We start from the raw sequence: 14117 nt of genomic DNA, 5'->3' as shown, positions 1-14117 counted from the left end.
CGAACGGACAGGAAAATCACTATATGCCTCCCGCATCAGTAGATGCCAGGGACATAAAAACAAGAGCTGTCACAGGAGTCAGCGCGCTCGACTATTTCGATGCTGGATAGTGAAACTGGGCACATCTGAGGAAACTAGAGCTGTCACTGGCGTGTTTAATGACTCCAATTGTGGATGAAGATATTGTGCAATAGCCTGAGTCTATGTCAAAAATATCAACTTAAAATAATAAGAGAGGTAAAGATAAAATGTATCAAAACACGATATAAGTATATCCTAAGCAAAAAGGGGCATAATTCATTAAATACTGGTGCCAGAGTTATGCAGCTTGTGTCATATAGTGTGGGTGATGATGTTGAACAACTATTTTAAGTTTGAATCAAATCCATTCAGTAATAACAGAGACAGAGTGAAAGTGCATCAAAACAACCTAAAATTCTAAGTAAAAAGGGGGAATAATTAATGAAAAATTGATGCCAGAGTTATGCACCTTGCGTCATATGGTGTGGGTGATGATGTTGAACAACTATTTTAAGTTTGAATCAAATCCATTCAGTAATAACAGAGACAGTGAAAGTGCATCAAAACTTTGACCTAAAATTCTAAGTGAAAAGGGGAAATAATTCATGAAAAATTGGTCCCAGAGCAGGGCCCACGCTGCCGTTCGCCACTCGAGCCATTTGGCGAATTTGCGATGAAAGTGGCGAAGAAAAATCGCGAGTGGCGATAATGAAAAAATCATCGTAATTTGGACCGCCATTTTGTTTCAGACGTTCTAAATCGTAACCTCCGAGAAATTATGTTAAAAAACAGTTGACTGGTTCCGATAATTTTACCTTATAAAATTAAATTATTTTGAGATAGTACTACCCAGTCTGCGTTCACTTTACATTTAACAATGTGTATGTGTAATAAACATCTTGACACGCGAGAAGATGCAATTTGCAATCAGTTAGCAACCAATTATCGGGTAAGAATAATCGTTTTGTTTTGTTGTCATTACGGCAGATTAAATGTCTGATGCCTTTAATTTCCATGGATCAAATAATTAATAAACAAATCGGCAAATAATGAACGGTTTGATGATTTTTTTTTAATGTTGTGGCCACCGTCAGATCTTAGTAAGTAATTAGTAAAGGTGTTGCCATGTTTTTTAATGTCTTTAAAAGTCAAGTCAAGTCAAGTCAAGTCAAAAAGTAGGGAATGGATCTGAATGTAATCCTGTATTGGTTTTAACCAAAGTTTACCAACACAGAAGATAATACTGTAAGGGTAGATTTCTCCGAAGTACAGAACACCAAAAACACAACCCCAGAGCATGCATTTACATAGTAGGCCCACAACAAAAAGAAGCTGTAATGGAAAAATATTTCAGCCGGATTGATTCAAACATCCAACAACATTTTAAGATACAAAACTTGCTTTAGAGGTATACCCACTTTCATTCAAAAGTCCCCCTATATAGCTAGAATATCATCATTTGCTTATGGGAAGTGAAAAAAATTTCAACGCGCCGCAGGAAGGGAAACCTCTCCAGCACCCTCCCCACCGTTTCCGAAAAAAAAAGTGGCTCCAACTTTTTTCAGCCCAGTGTGGGCCCTGCAGAGTTATGCACCTTGTGTCATATGATAAGGGTAATGATGTTGAACAACTGTGTAAGTTTGAATCAGATCAATTTAGTAATAACAGAGATAGAGAGAAAGTGAAAAAAACTCTAACCTGAAATTCTAAGTAAAAAGGGGAATAATTCAAGAAAAATTGTGCCACAGTTATGCATCTTGTGTCATATGATGTGGGTGATGATGCTGAACAACTATTTCAAGTTTGAATCAAATCCATTCAGTAATAACAGAGGTAGAGTGAAAGTGCACCAAAACTTTAACCTGTATTTCTAAGTAAAAAAAGGGGGAATAAATCATGAAAAAATGGTGCCAGAGTTATACACCTTGTGTCATATAATGTGGGTGATTATGTTGGACAACTATTTTAAGTTTGAATCAAATCCATTCAGTAATAACAGAGATAGAGTGAAAGTGCATCAAAACTTTAACCTGAAAATCTAAGTGAAAAAGGGGGATAATTTATGAAATATTGGTGCCAGAGTTATGGCCCTTATGTTAGATGATGTGGATGATGATGAGGAATAAGTATTTCAAGTTTGAATCAAATCCATCAAGTTATTACAGAGATAAGTTGAAAAAAGAGAAAGTGCACCAAAACTTTAACCAAGGTGGGGACGCGGAAAGACGCTGAAGCCGATGCCGGGGCGAGTAGGATAGCTCTCCTTATACTTCGTATAGTCGAGCTAACAATGAAGGTTGTGGCACTGCATCAAAACAAGGGGAAAGAAATTATTTCATCGGAAGTAATGAAGGCACTGCCTAAGAACCTGAGAAAGCATGGCATAACTTGTCCAAAACTATCGGGAGGACTTAAAGTATAAAATCTTTCTAACAGTAGAACAGCAGCTTAACAAGTACTGTACAATAAAGTCAGGAGCACACTGCTACTCTACACCTTCTTTACCGCTGCAGTCACTAAGTTTTAACTAGTGTAAAATACGGTTCCATTAGTATTTGAACAGTAATAACAACAAGAAGAAGATCAAACTGTCTATACTGAAAGTCAATTTGAACTATTATCTGACATCAGTCTGACATCTAACTGTACATGTATATATGCATACACTATATGGAAGGTAGGGGAATTCAATATCTGCACAGTAGTGCACAATGAACTGGGTTTCAGTTAAAATAAGAAAAACTAGAGATGCTTTTGAGAAAAGCACATGTCTCCCACAACTGCCTAATCATCTACATAGTAAGTCAGTCTTTATATACTGTTTACTTAGAGCACATGCGCTTTTTTGACACTTAAAGGACCCCTATACTACTTTTAAAAGTAGTGTAGGGGTCCCTTTGAGGTCAAAAATACGCAAGAAATCTGAGCGTTTTTTTGGTAATTCAAGGGCCATAATTCCGAAGTGCCTGGGCCGATTTGGCTAGTTATTTAACTTGGCCGAGCACTTATTGGCAAACACATTTTGCTCAAGTTTGGTGAAGATCGGATGAGAAATGTTCGACTTAGAGTGCGGACAAGCTTTGTGACAGACAGACACACAGACACAGACAGGAGTAAATCAATATGTCTCCCACACCACTGTATGGTGGGAGACATAATTACTTAAGGAACTGGGTTGAAGGGGCTGGTTGGGGGGGGGGGGGGGGGCACTTTGTGTTGGTTTTTTGTCTACCGTAGATATCCATGTATAATGGGCAGTTTTTTGCCCCCGAATCGTGGGTGCACATAATACACAGGTATAGACAATTTTCCAACTTCAAAACAAGTTTGTTACCAATGTTCGCCATTTTGGTAAAGGGAAACTACTCCCTGCGCTTACTGTCACCGCTAAAATCTAAGATTGCCGTTACGTTCCGTAAAAGATCGAATGGTTTATTTTTCTTTCAAACAAAATTAATTTCATATAAATTTAAAAGTATTTTGATGAAAGAAATGTTAATAAATCACAAAAATTATGATACTAATTAAAGATCGAGAATTATCTTTAACCGAGATCAAACTGTGAACAACATAATTGACACAAGGTGAAACGTTAACTGCCGGTAATTACTGGCTATTTGATCGTGACAAAAAGACTATCACACCTTTTGTTATTGGTTTGAATTGAGAAGCTCATGTCATTATGAAAGATACTATTCCGAAATATTGAATCAGCTGCTGTTTATTTATTCAAAATAGTTAATTAAAAAGGTAAAACAACAAATAAAACAATATTTTACTGGTTTTATTTTTCGAGAAAACAAAAATCGATAGTACCGCGAGACCGGTGCTGCTCTCCGCCGCGGAAATAAAATTTATTACCGGTGTCGATGTAATCTCTACTTTCGTTTTCCATCCACCTCAAAATTGACCAAAAATGTTTTTTTCCCAGGATTTTGGGCCAAAATCGGGGGTGCGCATTATACACGGGTGCGCATTATACATGGGTATCTACGGTAATCACTTTCTAAATTGTTCCACTCAGTATTTAAGTTAGCAATTATGTTTAATGAAGGAGGAAGTCAAGCCAATAGTTATATTTTTGTGGTTCTCACCAGACAGTGAACTAATAAGCTTAATTTTATGGCAAACGTTTGCTTCTAATGCATACTTCACAAAAAAGGAACAATAAAATACACATAAAGATATAAATAAAAGTCAGAAGTTGGTTATCTCCCAAAAATTACTGTGATTCTGTCAGTATCAATTATTTTCAAAGAATGATAATCTGAAACCATGTACGCATAAATACCTTTCAAGTTGGAATTACAATTCAAAATAAAAACAAATCACTTTTAACACACTATTAATGCAATAAAACACACAATTTAATAATGAATAAATAACTAGGTTACTGTACCATATTTCTTATAACCAGTTATATCTACTACCTTTAAGACATTGACAAGAAAACAATTTGGTTTTCAATATTAGTAAGAAAACTTAACCAAGTACCTGGTGCATGTACATGTAATCATAGTTACTGTTATTTAACATTTACTTCCTCCACATACACTACTCTCTGTTGTTGTTGTTTTCTTTCTATCAAAGTAATGCACTACAGTTCGATTACTAGGTCATATGTGTTTACACGTTTTCAAACCAAAATTTCTCTACTTACAAAATGACCTTTCTACTTTTTGATTATGTTTTGTTATAGCTTGAGTTCACGTTTTTCTTATACAAGACACACTAAAATATGGAAACCTGAGTTTAGGTTACAAAATGCAATCTTTAATGTTTACAAACATGATGTTTATGAAAACGAACTGTAATTAATAGTATAATGGTTCTATATACTCAAACAGTTGCAGATAAACAGAATAGTAAAATTAGTATGTAAGTTTTAGATGTGTTAATTTGTATTATACATGATACATTAAGCCTTCAATGCTAACTTTTGGCTAGAATATGCAAACAGCATGAAAGAGTAACTTCTATTTTAGTATTAGTGTCGTGTTATTTGGTTAAATTCCTCAAACAACATGTGCTCAAGCTTAATTTGTTTTGCATGAAAAATGCAGAATTAAGGTTTACAAACTATAATCTCTTAAAGGCATTTAAAATGCAAAGATGTATCTCTCATACACCTTCCAGGTAATAACATTACTGTAATGGATACAATTAATATTCGTAGCTGTAGGGCATATTTTCGTGGGTTTTTGGTTGAATCAAACCAGGAAATTAAACCTCTACCAACAAATATCACTGCAGATATTCTATCTTTAAAATATGAAAATCAACAATTTGTGCTGCTTTGTCACACAACAGATCTGTATGCCAATGAAATAAAAATGATTTTGGAAAATTGTACACATGTAATGAGATACAGTTATCTTGTAACTATAGATACCAGTGGTCATGGCAGTTGCATTAACAGTACTGTACCAGCCTATGGGCAGCGGTAACCGCCAAAATTAGTAAATATACAATCCATTCATAAACAAGTCAGTCAGTGCAGTGCATTTCAATGCCGTCTATAGTCTAAAATTCCATCCCGTCTAATATATTTGCATTCAACGCATTGTATTTTGAAACCATTTAATGCAAAACTTCATTCCATCCATTTAACAAGAAACGCGGCAATGCCACGAAACCAGGTTTTCAACACTTTTCATAAGAATAAACAAGAGTGCCAGAATGTCACAATATACGCCCGTCACAGCAAATTTCTTTACTCTAGCACCTGTATTTGCAGATGTAATTTTAATTTTGTGGTTGTTTAGTAATCATTGTAATTCTTTTGTTTTTCTAAGTCCACAAAAAACTCCTTACCAGGTAGAGATACCTTAAAATACACCTAACATTAGAAAGTAAAAACCCTATGTTGTACCACAGAAAAGTGGTCTTGGTTTTTCCCTACGGTCAATTATAAAAAAGTTACAAAAATAAGTTATTTATAGTAACAACTAAGGGAATTTTAATCTTAAAAAAAAAAAAAAAAAAAAAAAAAATACAAAAAAAAAAAATTGTAAGTCCACACAGAAATCCTTACCAGGTAGAGATTGGTCAAAATACACCTCAAAATTGGATGTAACATACATGTTGTACTACAGGAAAGTGGTCTCGATTTTTCCCTACGTTTAGTAATGAAAAAGTTAAAATATAAGCTATTTATAGTAACAACAAAGGGAAGTAATTCTAAAGAAGGGAACTGCGCAAGACACTTCGTCTCATGATGGTGTAAGTTACATCAAAATCCCTCTATGCATGAAGAAGATATGCTCCGGACAAAGTTTTCATTCTTGTATCCTTTGACCTCTAAGTGTGACCTTGACCTTAGACCTAGGGACCTGGTTCTTGCGCACGACACTCCGTCTCATGATGGTGAACAATTGTGCCAACTTTCATCAAAATCCCTCCATGCATGTAGAAGATATGCTAACCCTAACCCTAACCCTATTTTTAGTAACAATGACCTTGACCTTGATCCCAGAAACCCCAAAATCAATCCCAAGCTACAACTTTATATAAGTTTTCTATACACCAAGTTTCATCATGATAGCTCATTCCTAAGTTAAGTTATTGACCGGAAACCCTTTTTCTATTTTAAGTAACAGTGACCTTGACCTTGACCCCAGAAACCCCAAAATCAATCCCAGCCTTTGTCTTGATATAAGCTACATACATACCAAGTTTTATTCAAATATCTTTACCGAAACAAAAGTTATTGACCGGAAACCCTTTTCTATTTTAAGTAACAGTGAGCTTGACCTTGACCCCAGAAACCCCAAAATCAATCCCAGCCTTTGTCTTGATATAAGCTACATACATACCAAGTTTTATTCAAATATCTTTACCGAAACAAAAGTTATTGACCGGACACACCAGTTTGATGCCGCCGCCGCCGCCACTGCCCGCCCGCCCGACATCTACCCCAATCTAATAACTCAGGTTTTCAACGAAAACCTGGTTAAAAACATGGAACGATGCGTTGAAAAACTTGTTGCAATCATCCAACAAAACATAATACCATGCAGCTCAATGTGAAGCCGTTTAACAGAACATGAGTATGTGCAGTGTAAAATGAAATGATTTATTACAACTTGACGCCGTCAAATGCATACTGAAACCGCTTTGTGTAATTAAAAGCGGTGTATAAAAACTTGATGCCAAGTGCAGTCCAATGTGAAGACGTTTAACGCAACATGAGGACGTGCAGAGTAAAAATGAAACGATTCATTAAAGCTTGGCACCATCTTATGCATACTGAAACCGTGTTGTGTGATTTGGAGCGGCGTATCAAAATTTGATGCCATGCAGCCAAATGTGAAGCCGTTTAATGAAACACGAGTACGTGCATTGTAAAAGGTTAATACGACTATCAGTTCATAAGTTTGCCCTGTTATAAATATAGATTCTGGATCAGTTTTACATATGAATCTCTTAAAATATGTCCTAAAACCGTCGTAAAATTCTAAACTTATTTTACACTGTTCCTGCGATTTATCTGTTGAAATGCTATGCACTGACTGACTTGTTTATGAATGGATTGTGTATATTTACTAATTTTGGCAGTTACCGCCACCCATACCAGCCTGTATGCTCAATACACATCCATAATACATGTGTGTGGGTCCATACTTTAAGGTCACACTAAGGAGTGAATTGTCATTTTTTAGACGTTAGTTGTTTTTAGTTTTTATAAATTCACCATACTGTCCTCTATCAGATGCCAAAAAAAGTGAGCAGTTCAAATATGAAACCTTTATTTGATGAATTTACAGGATAAAGAATAAAATTTGACATTTGTTTACAACAAGACCTTTCAGGCTATGGATTTAGTTACCATCAGCTTACATGTTGCATTTGATTTCCACAATCTGGATATTTATAATGTGATCAATGTGGTCATCCAACTTCCATTAAGAATTATTATGACATACACATTAAATGACAACTAAAAAAGAGTGCATAAAGAGTAATGCTAATAAAAGACCTACCAGAGGATCAAAATGTTTCGAAAACTCCCTATTTAAAGTCTGTCTATTTGTGAAATACAACTGACAAAAAAAATCAAATTTGTTCAAATGTGTTTCTTGAGAATGTCTGATCTCTGCTTTAATTATATACCATATTGAATAAAACCACAGGAAACAGACTTAAGTGCTAAGTACTACAACATACGATATATTCTCTAATTTACTGTTTTAGCCCCTACCATACAGTCTGTGTTATAAGCACCTATGCTAACAGACTACTAGGCGTATCATGGATTTTTAATATAATTATAGAATATATTTTTCAGTCATATTTTTATTTTCTACTGAATAAAGTCAGTCTATATCCTGTATCCAATTATATCATATGATCTCTCAGAAAAACTCTGTAACAGACCGGCTTTTGACTCCTATAAAATTACTATCATTATTATTTCGCGATGTTTTTATTACCAATCAAGTGGCAAGTCAATATTCTGACAATTGAATTAAATGAGTGCTGCCAATTAATGTCCTCGGTGTGAGAAAAATTTCAAAAAAAAGGAAAGCATTCTATAATCATAATATTATATTATGTCAGAGGCAGTATTTTAAGGCCATTAGTATATTTAAACTTTTGGCAAAAACAAAACACTATTGGCAGGAAAAAAGCTAACTTTCAATGTATGCCAAGTAAATCATGTTTACAAATTACCCATCAAAAACTAATTGTTACAAAATCATGCAGAAGGAACACGGTAACAATTTTTTAAAAGGACATTTTAATCAAAGGATATTTCAAATTTATTTCATAACTAGAATGTGTCTGTAGGACACAGGGTATGCCCCCACTAGTATATTTGTCACAAATACGGGGCAATAATTCAAATGTTTGCAGTCTAAAGGGGTAGCTTCAACAATGGATTCATTATTCTAGGCCATATTCTTTTTGAGCTATGAGCATCACAAACAAAAATCCACTATTTTGGCTATTTCAAGGGCTGTGACTCTGTAATTAGTGCTAAAATCTCAAGAAGAATGCCAAGTGTGCAAGGTCACATCATGATAAAGAATCATGCAAGGTTTCATGAATTTGCATCAAGTACTTTATGAGCTAGGCACGTCATTAGGTGAAAATGTGTATTTTTGACTATTTCAGGGGCCATAACCTTGAAAATAAGGGGTGGAGCCAGATGAAAAACAGAAGGTGCGCATGTTTATATCATGATAAAGACTCAATCAAAGTTTCATCAATTTATATCAAATACTTTTTGAGCTAGGTGCATCACAAGGTGAAAATGTGGTAGAGCGTCCGCTTCGAGTGCGGGAGGTCGTGGGTTCAATCCCCAGCTGCGTCATACCAAAGACGTGAAAAATGGTACCAGATGTTGTTCAGCATTAAAAGAGTAATTGGCTAAGCCAGATGGAACAAGAGGGCCATGAAGGCCCTGTATCGCTCACCTGACCTAAAGATCATCAAGATAGTTTCATTAAGATATGGTCATAAATGTGGCCTCTAAAGTGTTAACTAACTTTTCCTTTGATTTGACCTAGTGACCTAGATTTTGACCCCACATAACCCAGATTCGAAACTAACCTAAAGATCATCAAGATTAACATTCTGACAAAGTTTCATGAAGATACAGTCAAAAATGTGGCATATAGAGTGTCAACAAGCTTTTCCTTTGATTTGACCCAGTGACCTGGTTTTTGACCCCACCTGACCCAGATATGAACTTGACCTATAGATAATCAAGATGAACATTCTGACCAAGTTTCATTAAAATATGGTCATAAATGTGGCCTCTAGAGTGTTAACTAGCTTTTCCTTTGATTTGACCTGGTGACCTAGTTTTTGATCCTACATGACCCAGATTCAAACTGGATATTGAGCTCATCATGATTAACATTCTGACCAAGTTTCATGAAGATAAGTCATAAATGTGGCCTCTACAGTGTTAACAAGCTTTTCCTTTGATTTGACCTGGTGACCTAGTTTTTGACCCCAGATGACCCAGTATCGAACTCGTCCAAGATTTTATTAAGGGTAACATTCTGACCAAGTTTCATTAAGATAAGGCCAAAATTGTGACCTCTAGAGTGTTAACAGTCAAATTGCTGACAACGGACAGACGGATGACGACGGACACAGGGCGATCACAAACGCTCACCTTGAGCACCTTGTGCTCAGGTGAGCTAAAAATAGGAGGTGTGCAAGTTCATATAATGATAAAGACTCATGCAACTTCTGATTTCATCAATTTATATCAAATACTTTTTGAGCTAGGCCTGTCACAAGTGAAAATGTGCATTTTTGACTATTTCAGGGGCCATAACTCTTGAAATAGGGGGCAGAGCCAGAAGAAATATAGGAGGTGCGCAAGTTCATATCATGATCAAGACTCACGCAAGGTTTCATCAAAATTTATATGAAATACTTTCTAGCTAGGTGCATCACAAGGTGAAAATGTGCATTATTTACTATTTCAGGGGTCATAACTCTGTAAATAGGAGGCAGAGCCAGACAAAAAATAGAAGGTGCACAAGTTCATATCATGATAAAGATTTGTGCAAGGTTTCATCAATTTATATGAAATACTTTTTGAGCTAGGCATGTCATAAACTTTTCGGACACGGACGGATGGACAAGACCAAATCTATATGCCCCCACCACTTATAAGGGAGGCACGGAAATAGATACTGTATTTACATAAGGTAGATCATATTATACAATACGGATAAGGTAAAGACTTGTTTTATTTCAGACTGACTGAAGAAAACATGGCGGCAAGACTTTTTTTTTTTTTTAAATTCGGTGAACTTGTGATTCATGTTAAGGTAATGGATCCGTAATGGCAATCAGCAATTTGCATGTGATTATGTATCCTCCGTATGCCAATTTGTCATCCTTAGGCCATTACAGAAAATTAGTTTTCGTAATAACCAGAGAATACCAAAATACACACGGACAGACTTGAAGTAAACAAACAGGAATTGGCGATTGTCATTTATGGGTCCACTACCTAAAAATAGCTTAAAGATGGTTTCTCAGAAAACTATTGTGCAGCTCTTTACACTTACATATCCTCCATTTATGAATATGTACACTGATTCAATTTGAGCATAATATGATACCAAACACTTGCAACAAAAAATGTCCATGCATTTTCCTCTAGAACACTGTCAAGACAATGTTCAAGTCTTACAAATAAATACTGATACTTTTATAATTTATTTAAGGGGATATAAAGTAAACTTTATTAACTTCTTTTTGCTCTGTTGTTGCTCTGACAATTTCAGCTGTACACATGCAGGAATCTTACATGGTGAAAATGGCCAAACCCTTAAATATTTGGCATTGGCTATGGGTCCAGTAACCCAAATATGGGTTGTCTAGAGGCTGTAATCAATATAAATAGCAAAAATGATATTTTCAGAGAGGATACTATAATTAGCTTTCAAAAACAAGAGAGGATTTCAAAAATCAAATACATGCGTGTACATTTGTTCCTGTATATTAGCTCTTTAATTGTTCCATTATTCTAACTAAATGGCAAATACATTTGTAACAGGAAATATAAATATATTCATAATTATTTAATTCCGGGGTGAAAACATGATCGCGGAATCGATAAATTATTAAATTAATAAAGAAATAATTGATAACAACACCATGTTTTAACCCTATATTTATATATGATGGGCGGTAACACGTCGGGCGTAATAATTTCACGAGGGTGCAGCCTGAATGAAATTATTTTGTATGACGTATAACCGCCGGAGTGTATTATATAAGAGTTCAAACATGGTTCTGCTATAAATTATTTACATTCCAATATTTCTTTTATTGTAAAATTTAGATAAAATATGATAGAACTGTTTATTGGTGCACGTATGGCGCCAAATGGTAGGTCGTCAACGCTTCTTTGTTTATAGTGATATTTTATAGCTGTCATCCCTCTAAGCCTTACTCGTTTCTGCATTTTACTGTTAGGAAAACAAAGACATTAAAAAAAAAAAGAAGTCATTTAATAATACTGGTCAGACTTACTTGCTCTAATACATTAAACATTAACATTCATGCAGAAACTTCAAATGGGTTGAATAGAACTCATAATTTTAAATAAGACTATAAGAGAAAATGAATATTCCGAAATATGATGTGATCAGTTGCGAGGAGATATCTATACCCGACACCGGTTGCAATACACAGCAGACTGCCGATGACACTAAATTACAGAAACAAAACACAAAATATACATTTAAAAATGTCAACAAGGCAATTTTATTGCTTTAATGTCAACATATATTCATTATCAGGGATGTAATCATTACAAATACAATTGTACGTGTACCAGAAAACTTTCCCCGACGGATTTCATTGGGGATTTCCTAACAGAAATATGCAGAATAAGTTTGGACGTGACTGGGCAGCAACAGTCAAAAATTATCAAGCTGTCCCGAAACATCCTATTATTTGGACTAGCTATATGTGACATTTTGTTTTAAACATGTTTTTAAGCAAAATATCTGATCAAATTTGAAAGTGCTATTCCTTGATGCATACATGACGATAAATATCATGCTGACGCAACATCAACCTAATCGTTGTGATGATTAAAGCATTGTTAGTCATATTAGAATAGTAATAAATTAGCACAATTGTGCGGCTTTATTGATTTTTTTTATCAAATATTTGTGTTGTTTATTCTTGTGACTGGAAGATATATATAATAATTATATGATTTTAGTCATTATTAAATTTTTACTCGCAATGTATTCATATATCAGTTATCTTTTAGAATAAATAACAGTGACTAACAGATATCATTGTCAAAACCCAACCCAAATGAGAGCTATTTATAAAATATTTGCAGAATGTACGTAATAACAGCAACTTTATGACAACTGTAATCATTATAGCTTTTTGCTAGCAATTATTAGATAGTATATCAATAACAGGACCTCTAGTCTCCGAGTCTAGAGGTTCCTTTACCAAACCTCTAGCCAGTTCCGGAGTGTATAGTGTTCAAACATGGTTCTGCTATAAATTATTTTGATTCCAATATATCTTTTATTACAAATCATAGTTCCTATATATCTATAAACATTTGTTCCATAACTTTTTTTACCCAAATTTGCATGTTCAGTATTTCCTTGTAGCATTTGACGTCACTTTTCTGCGGATTTCACTGGGTACCACTATGTAGTTAATTTCCACCATTTGATCAGATGCTAATACAAACAGTTGAACCCCCACCCACACATAACCAAACACAGGTAAGTCACAAACTTTTGTACCTCAAATGAATCACCTGTAATTACAGGTAAATTATTACGAGTGCATGATCACATATAAACAATCACACATTTGTTGATTTATTATCCACAGTACTATTCATTTTGCTTTTTCTCTTGAACCGGAAAAGAAAAGGGCTTGGTGAACATTAGCAAAAAAAAAACACTAACAATAATACACCAAATAAGGAAAACTATAGCATATAGGTAAGTATTAACCTACTGATGCGCACCGGTGTTAAAATTATTGTATACCTGTTTAAATTTCCTTTTATTTAAGCGCATTTATCAATCCATCTATGGCATGATTCCGTATTTAATTTAGTTAATTTCGAGAAAATCCAGTCAAAAAATGTACAAAATGTCGCTTGTTCACACCTGCAGGGGGCGCTACACTTTGTTGTTCCGCTTCGTTCATTGTAGGTCATGTGACACGATACACAGACAGGTGTGTATTGCAGGTAACCTCAGGTGTGAAATCATCCGTGAAGTTTTACATAAGATGAAAAAAGAATCTTGTCTGTGCTGAAATAGATTTCTTATTTTCAATATGCCACCACAATATATTATTTGATATATATATATGTGTGTTTCTGTCATATATCTAGTTTATTTACTTGCGTAATTAGCCAGTGTGACAAGGAGCACCTTAGTCTAAATAATGAGACCTCGGGTAGACCGATTTTACATTTTGATATTTTACGATATCGACAAGTCAAAAAAATATAACGATATTCAACTCTCGAGTACAATTATTTGGACTAGGAGCACCTCCCCAAAGCCGCATTTGTAAAAACTAAAATTACTAGAGTTGCACATATTCACATGCCACACGTCTGT

General features: G+C 34.9%; 1 protein-coding gene across 6 annotated transcripts in view; it reads right to left on the bottom strand.

Annotated features, from left to right (window-relative positions):
* Window positions 1-13670, bottom strand: part of LOC123549149 (protein phosphatase 1 regulatory subunit 16A-like) — a 150872-nt gene extending 137202 nt beyond the window's left edge. For 4 of the 6 annotated variants that reach the window (XM_053546623.1, XM_053546626.1, XM_053546627.1 and 1 more), the window contains exon 1: window positions 13533-13670. The gene's annotated coding sequence lies outside the window, so the exon portion shown is untranslated. Of the gene's footprint in view, window positions 1-8003; window positions 8127-13532 lie in introns of those variants that run through there. The other 2 variants (XM_053546625.1, XM_053546624.1) reach the window with 2 other exon arrangements.
* Between the last annotated feature and the right edge of the window lie 447 nt (window positions 13671-14117).

Source organism: Mercenaria mercenaria, chromosome 6 (assembly GCF_021730395.1).
Source record: "Mercenaria mercenaria strain notata chromosome 6, MADL_Memer_1, whole genome shotgun sequence".
Classification (NCBI taxonomy): Eukaryota; Metazoa; Mollusca; class Bivalvia; order Venerida; family Veneridae; genus Mercenaria; species Mercenaria mercenaria.
This window is presented reverse-complemented; position numbering and strand designations above follow the sequence as displayed.